The sequence below is a fragment of the Neofelis nebulosa genome, chromosome 7 (genome assembly GCF_028018385.1).
Source record: "Neofelis nebulosa isolate mNeoNeb1 chromosome 7, mNeoNeb1.pri, whole genome shotgun sequence".
Taxonomy (NCBI): domain Eukaryota; kingdom Metazoa; phylum Chordata; class Mammalia; order Carnivora; family Felidae; genus Neofelis; species Neofelis nebulosa.
In genome coordinates this window covers 58,871,754-58,879,854 of record NC_080788.1, presented here as the reverse complement: position 1 = coordinate 58,879,854, position 8,101 = coordinate 58,871,754, and the positions used below count along the sequence as shown (strand labels likewise).

The 8,101-nt window shown below is 48.5% G+C and overlaps 1 protein-coding gene across 2 annotated transcripts in view; it reads left to right on the top strand.

Moving 5' to 3' along the window:
• The first annotated feature begins 445 nt into the window (after positions 1-445).
• SQOR (sulfide quinone oxidoreductase) overlaps positions 446-8,101 on the top strand; it is a 48,629-nt gene continuing 40,973 nt past the window's right edge. The window contains exon 1 of one of the 2 annotated variants that reach the window (XM_058737851.1): positions 446-579. The gene's annotated coding sequence lies outside the window, so the exon portion shown is untranslated. Of the gene's footprint in view, positions 580-2,439; positions 2,592-8,101 lie in introns of those variants that run through there. The other variant, XM_058737850.1, reaches the window with a different exon arrangement.

The following is an 8,101-nucleotide window of genomic DNA, read 5'->3' as shown; positions in this document are numbered from 1 at the left end:
AGGTGTGCGCTAGGGTAGCTGTTTTCCTGGGACGTCCTGGGAACCGGGCGGGAAGCACGCACCCAAAGTGCCTGGCTTCAGTCCACAGCCCTGCCTCCACCTTTGCCCCTCCCAGTTACGCAGTGCAGGTGGCACAGGCCGGGAGAGTGGGTGGGGAAGGAGGACTTGAGGGAAGGGGGGGGGGGGGGCGGGAGTGACAGGTGGCTCCAGTGCCCTTCGCAGGCGCGCGCTAGGACGCCGGCCAGTTTCCAGAGCGCCCCAGGGGTAGGGGCGAGCGTGCCCCGCCGGCAGAGCTCTGGGCCCGCGGGACCCCGCGTTCCTGGCTCCGTCTTCTGGGCGCGCTCAAAGCCGGGGTCCAGTCTGCACTTGGCCTCGGCGTCAGGCTGCGGCGGCAGGCGGGGCAGCGGTAGAACCTTTCCGGACCTTTCTTGCCGGGAGCCCCGCTCTCCCCGCCTCCAGCGTCCGCCCCGGGGCCGGGCAGGCGGGCGGGCGGGGCCCCAGCCGCGGCGCCCAGCCCGGGCAGGGAGCCGCCGCTTTTGCTGCGCCGACACTGTGGCCGGAAGCTCCGCTCGCCCCTGGGTAAGAGGCCTCCCGCGGCCGATCTCGGGCCCTCGGCCAGGGGAGGGGGACCGGGCGGGGACACGGGTGGTTGTGGGCCCACCTCCGCCCACACAGCTGGCACCGTGCGTCCCATCCCGCTTCACACCCTTTCCCCACCCGCGACCCCCGCCGCTCTCGCTGCCCTAGTCTGGAGCTCGGGGGTGGTGCTCGCGCTTCCTTCCCGGAGCGTCAGGTTTCGGGGGCGCGGAGGGGCCAACCTGCGAGGGGAGGTTGAAAACTGGAGTATCCGTGGGTTTGGTGTGTGGGAATTTCTGGCGCCTTCCACTTGTTGAATGTGCCACTTAGCACCGTTCCGGGACACCAATAAGTGCTCAGCCTCGGGGACCGGAGGTTGACAGCCCATCTGAACGCCGCGGGGACCCATTTATCCTCTGACACTGCGCGTGGGACAGAGGGGGGACTCAAGGAATCAGCTTCGCCGGGAGCAAGCAGAGGAGAGCATTCAGGGCTCGTGCCGAACCGGAATTCGTGGAAAGGAGAGAAAAGTTCTTTGGTGGAATCGAGCGTCTCAGCATTTGCTCTTCATCTCTCTTAATTAGGAAAATCCCAGCCTAGCTTTTTGCTCAAGGACATCGGGAGAAGAGCCTCTGCTTCTGCCTCGGCTTCTCATTGCTGTAATGTAGGGTTCTGACCCACCTTTGTGCCATGTACCCCTTTGGCAGTTCTGGGGAGACTAAGGATGCCTTCTCAGAAAAATACTTTTTAAAAGTTAAAAATTTTTTTAAAAAAATATTTATTTATTTTGAGAGATAGAGCACAAGCAGGAGAGGGGCAGAGAGAAGGAGAGGCAGAATCCCAAGCAGGCTCCGCATCATCAGTGCAGAGCCCGACTAGGGGCTAGAACTCACAAATTGTGAGATCACTATCTGAGCTGAAATCAAGAGTCCGATGCTAAACTGACTGAGCCACCCAGTCGCCCCTGAAAGGCCAAGCATTATAAAGAAAGCTACTTCCAAAGCTCTTGTCAAAATATTAAAAAGAATTTATAATGTAGTAATATATGTGTGTTTAAGAAAACCTAATGCATTGGGGCACCTGGGAGGCTCAGTCAGTTGAGCGTCTGACTTCAGCTCAAGTCATGATCTCACAGTTGTGGGTTACAGTCGTTTGTGGGTTCGAGCCCCACGTGGGGCTCTGTGCTGACAGCTCAGAGCCTAGAGCCTGCTTCAGATCTATGTCTCCCTCTCTCTCTGCCCCTCCCCTGCTCGCGCTCTGTCTCTTTGTCTCTCTCTCTCAAACATAAAATGAACATAAAAAAAAAAAATACCCTAATGCATTAAAGATCTGGCCTCAGTCCACAGCCCTGCCTCCCCCTTTGTGCCCCCCCCCCCCCCAGTTACACAGTGCAGGTGGCACTGGCCGGGAGAGTGGGTGGGGAAGGAGGACTTGGGGGAAGCGGGGGCGGGAGTGACAGGTGGCCCCAGCGCCCTTCTGGGGATCTGACAGCTACCATAATTTTGAAGTAGTAATGAGCATAAACTGTATTTCAAGATATAGGCAACCCCTGTAATAAAAGAAAACATCTGCAGTTTCTTTTGGCAACAATCATAGGTATTGCTAATGCTGCTGTGGTTTTTGGCAACACGTACAATTGAAAAAAATGTTAAATTTCAGTTAGAGATTGGTGAAAGTAGAGATGTGATTTTTTTTTTTCCCCATTCAAGTTCACACCTTAGGGTAAGATACCCCCCTGATAGTGGGAAGGACAGTGCCCAAGGTCAGGTGACATAGCTGTGGTCTCGACACTTCCATTGACTAGCAGCATGACCTTGGCTTTGAACTTCTTTGCACCTTAGATTCTTCACTGCTCAGTGGGGATAATCATGTCTTCCTGCGTGTTTAGAGTACCCAGCACTGTACCTGACAAAGAGATGTGAATGGTTACATTTGTTAGAACTTGTGTGTCTTCCTCACTGGACTACAAGTTTATGGCCGTCACCATTGGTATCACCAGTTCTGGTACATGGAAGGTACTCAGTAAAAATTTATTGAATGAATAAGTGGGTTGGAAAGGGTTGCTTATGATTATATCCAAAAAAACCAAAATTCATCAAGGAGACAGCTGGTGGTTTGAGATATGTCTGAAATTTGGGCTTCTCCTCCTCCTCCTTCTTCTTTTACTGGTTGAACAAATATATAAACACATCTGGAGTTGGCGAGCTTGAGATATCATTCAGGACGATAGGTTGTGTGTGTGGGTCTGTGTGGTTGGTGTTCTACCAGAGAAAATGAAATTGAATGTTGATAGGAAACCAGGATTCCTCTGCAGAGCAGTTTCTCTTCCATCTTGCCTGTGTCTCGGCCTGTTAATCCTATGTGTTGCAACACAGGAAATGTCTAATAGGGAATGGAGACTGACCCATGATGAGGCATTTCTGGGCATAGATGCACATTTCTTTTTCCTCTTTTCTTCTTATCTTTCCCTGCCCGCCACCCATTACGTACCTCCTCTGTGACCCTGAAGATTTGGTAAATAGCAGCAGAGGGGGTAAGTTGCTAGAAGGTGCCAAGACTAGGCCGGAAGCAAACTAGTTGCTTCTTAATTCCCAGCCTTAAAAGTCTATGTAACAACAATTGTGGATGGTAACAGGAAGAAGAAAAGTAGGTCCAGCCAGCCCTGAGGTTTACTTTGTAAAAGTGCTAAATTGGGGCAGGAAGATGGGGAGAGAACTTTGAAAGGAAGAAGAAATTTAGAACACACTATAGCTAACTATGTCTGTAACTTTGGGAAGGGCAAATACAGGTGTTATGGACTGAATTGTGTCCCCTCAAAATTCGTGTGTCGAAGCATTAATCCCCAGTGCCTTGGAATGTGACTCTATTTGGAGATAGGGCTCTTAAAAAGGTAATTAAGATTAGAGATGGTAAGGGTAGGGCTTAATCCAATATGACTGATGTTCTTATAAGAGGAAGTGACACCAGGGCAGGCCTGGTTAATACCTTTGTCATTCTCTGCTGCAATAATTTACAGCACTGATCAATCTAAGGAGTTAGTACAACAAGTATTCCCATTTGAAATATCTTTTTTTTTTTTTTTTTTTTCTGAGAGGGAGTGGGGAGGGACAGAGAGAGAGAGAGGGAGGGGCAGAGAGAGGGAGACAGAGGATTGAAGTGGGCTCTGCGCTGACAGCAGAGAGCACAATGCAGGACTCAAACACACAAGCGCCTGATTTCATGACCTGAGCCCAAGTCGGATGCTTAACTGAGCCACCCGGGCACCCCGCAAGTGTTCCCATTTGAGTACTTGCTTGTGAACCTCCGTTTCCCTTTCCCCCTCATTTAGAAGATCACAGCATTTTGGAAGAGGAAGGGACCTTTGAAGCTTTATCCTTTGCCGAAGAAAGTGTGGCCCAGAATGGTTAAGGACGGGCCCTGCCTGGCCCTGCCTGGAATGTGGACCCAGTCTCCCAACTCCCTGACTCCTGACACGCCCTCAGACAAAGCTTCACCAGGAAGGGGAACTGTGCCATTGGTCAGACATAGGACAGACATGGGCTTAGGGAACCCGGCACACCTGTTACCCAGCCTACCCCTCATTCTGTTCTAACCAGTAAAGGATTGAGTTTGTCATCCCTTCAGTCACATTCAAACAAAAGATATATAACTTGTAATTAAAGAGTCTTTTCTCATTGTGTGAAGACCTCACATCCTGGATTCCGAGGAACAATATGAGAGATTAATTGGCCAGTCCCTGTTTGTAGTGAAATTCCGTGTATGTGGGACTGAGCCAGAATCCCAGCACTCCTGAGGCTGATGAGTAATTTTATGGTGATCATTTAATAGACTCCGCCTAAGCTGACCCCCTGCTGTGTGACTAGGAGCAAATTAATTTCTCATCAGGCCTCCCTCCCCAGTGTGTCCCGTCTATAGTCTGGGGATGGGCTCACACATGCATGTGCAGATGTTGAAAGGAAGCCTGCAATATACTTGACTAGAGGCCAACTGAGAGTGATGGACTTGAAGGAGAGCTAAATTGTGACTATTTATACCCCAGAGCATGAGCCACACTCCCATTGGCTAATGCAAGCAGAAAAGCAAGGCACCCCCCCTCCCCCGCCCCATATAATTCAATCAAAACTTTTTACTTTCAGTTGAAATAATCCAGTTGACTGACTTATTTCTTCCTTTTCTGAAGCCAAAGTGTAAGAATTTTCCTTTTGTAAATAGAATTTTTATTTTCTGCGTAGCAAATATGAGGCTGGTGAAATTGTCAGTTCCTCCCCCCTTATTAGGCTTTCTTGATTGTAAAATGCATGTAGCCTAGGGAAACTTGTAGGACATTTTTCAGCAGCAAAGGGGGCCCAAGTCCTCATTAGTAACTCTTTTTCAGTAACTCTTCAAAGACATTTATTTATTTTTTAATGTTTATTTATCGAGAGAGAGAGAGAGAGAGAGAGAGAGAGAGAGAGAGAGAGAGAATCTGAAGCAGGTTCCATGCTCGGCACAGAGTCTGACACAGGGCTCCGTCTCTCCACTCTGGGATCGTGACCTGAGCCGAAATCAAGAGCCGGACGCTCAACCGACTGAACCCCCCAGGCGCCCCCAAAGACATTTCTTATGCTTTGTTCCTAAAGAGTTAGGGAACTAAAGAACCCCACTGTGGCTCTAACCCCTGAATCATCAGGAGCAGTACATGGTATTTGTTTTCTGGATGATTTGCTCCTGGTCCACTACCAGAGCACTTGCTCCACAGCTTAATATTTAATGTTAAAATATTAAAATATTTAATTGTACAACTCTGTAGAGTTCCAACATGGTCCTGCAGGCCTAAATGAAGATTGCTTAATTTTGTTCATTTGTTAACAATAAAGTAATCCAGTTCCTGAATGCACAGGCAGCGACAGCACCTCCATTACTCAAGAAGAGGTGTGCCAAGAGGAAGGGTGCGACCTGCATTACGCCTTTGCAGAACAACTCTCAGTGGACTTTCAGGGGGTGTGGTTTCCTTCTCTTTCATCTTGCTTTGGACCTGTACCGCACTTTGACTAATCCGACAGTGTCACTTACACCCTCTCTCATTGTATCCACCTGAGCAAGGTCATATCCACCTCCTTCCTTTTTTATCCCCTGTGGCTAATTTGTCACAAAAATTCAGTAGGCATGCGTATTCACACCTCCATCTCTGTTGTCACCGTCTTTTCCAAGCACCACACCCCCCCTGCCCCACCTGAGTTTCTGAAACAACCACTTAGGGGATCCTTATGCTCCTGGTCTCTCCTGTTAAAACAGACCACTCTTTTATCGTTGCCGTCTCCCCAGCATCTAGCTCAATGCTTGGCACATAGTAAACACGCGGAAATGCTGAACTCAACGGACTTGCTTCAATTTATCCTCTGTACTTCCCCTTGGGGATCTTCCAAGACATCAGTTGCATCGAGAACGGCCATTAGCAGGGACCATGAGTTCAAATGCACGCCAAGGCGGAGCAGGTGACACAAATGAGTAACATAGACCGGGTGGGGCTGGGGAGAACTGTAACCTTGTGTGGAGTATAGATGAGCAATGACTGCTCAGCTCCAGCTAAGGGTTGACATGCGAGAAGGTGGGCCCAGTGTTGTAAGGCCAAAAATCTGGAGGTTTGTTTCGGTGTGATAACCAAAAATTTTACTGTTGGCATTAATTCAAAATTTGAGAAAACTCTGGGAGCCAACCCAAACACATCTCTGGTCTGCATTTCACCTGCACATTGCTGCTCTGTGACCCCTAGATGGGATTGCAACTGTCCGGGGTTAAGCTCCCAGCCGAAACTTCAGTCATGTATGCTTATCCAATCTTATTTCTCTCTTCCCAGTGGACATTTATCTGCTGTAGTCTGCCCTCTTCCTTGTTCACAGTTATATGATGCTCATTCTAGGTGATTCTGCTTGCCAAACCTCAAACCTAACTCCCTGAAACTACCCCAAACAGGCCCTTACCTTGCCCTCCATGTTTCCTGTTTCATAGAATTCTTTCTTCTGCCATTCGAATGTCAACTTTGCCTTTTTTTTTCCTTTTTTTTTTCCGCCCAGGGTGCCCTTCCCACTTCTCATTCAATCATTCCTTTTCCTCTACCTTGTTCTTATCTGATTCTTTATTTGCATTTCTAATGCCTGCCCCTAACCAGGCCCTTGTCATTCACATTTAGACCACTGCACTAGTCTCCAGAATGACTTCCAGAACTGGTTTGACGCTCCTCCTATTTAATTTGCTCCCTGACACCAGATTCATTTTCTCATAACTTCCCGAAGTTCCCCATTTCTCAAAATGGATTTTCAGTAGAAAGCCTCAGTGTGGCCCTTTATTTTATCTTATTATTATTATTTTTTGATGTTTTTATTTATTTTTGAGACAGAGAGAGACAGAGCATGAGCAGGGGAGGGGCAGAGAGAGAGAGACATACACACACAGAATCCGAAGCAGGCCCCAGGCTCCCAGCGCTCAGCACAGAGCCCGACATAGGGCTCGAACTCACAGACTGTGAGATCATGATCTGAGCCCAAGTCAGACGTCCAACCGACTGAGCCACCCAGGCACCCCATCAGTGTGGCGCTTTAGAATCAGGCTGTGATATTTTTTTCTTGTCTACTTTTCTACTCCTCTGAACAGCAGCCAAATCTGGTTGGCCTTCCATCGCCCAAACACATTCTGGGCCTTTCCACCTTATCAGCCAGCGTCTCTGGGAAACAGTTGGCACACTCAAACATGTTATTGAGAAGGATTTAATAAAATAACTATTTGTAAAGGTGTGGGCAAGGTGAACAGAAACCAACGAGAAGGTGAAGCAATCGTATTGATTTGAGGCCTGAAAAAAGCAAAGAGAGGACAGGATTACCAGAACCCTGAGAAAGAGCTGTGGCTGAGGGCCACCCCACAGGAAGCCAAGGGTTTTGGCTGAGCAATACACCCAAGTGGAAGTTAGAAGACAAGAGAGGGGAGTCGATGCCTCACAGGTCAGCTCTCAGGGCTCTGAGCAGGGCAGAGGAGGTTGGAGTGAGGTGTGCAGGGAAGTCACCATATCATTGATTCATTTACTTCTGCTATTCCCTCCTCTTGGTGCACCCTCCCATAGTGTTTCCACTTGTCAAAATGCTGCCAGTCTTTTGCCTCCTGCTCAGATTCTGTCTGTCCCACTAAGCTTTCATTGATTACTCTTTCATCAAAATGCCTAAGGTGTTTGGCTTGTACTGATTACCTTGCACTATAGTCACTAAAGTTAAGGGTAGTTAGAAGTGTGCATGCCATTCTCTTACTAGCTTGGGAAGGGATACAGGCTAGAACTTTGCGTTTTCCTCCACACTCAGTAAATTTTTTTTGGAATGAATTAAGTCTCACCTTCATTCGTTGTGTGTGCACCTGGCATATAAGGGTATTGAATAAATCTGCTCATCTCTTAATTATTTTATTTTTTTTTTAACGTTTATTTATTTTTGAGACAGAGAGAGACAGAGCATGAACGGGGGAGGGGCAGAGAGAGAGGGAGACACAGAATCGGAAACAGGCT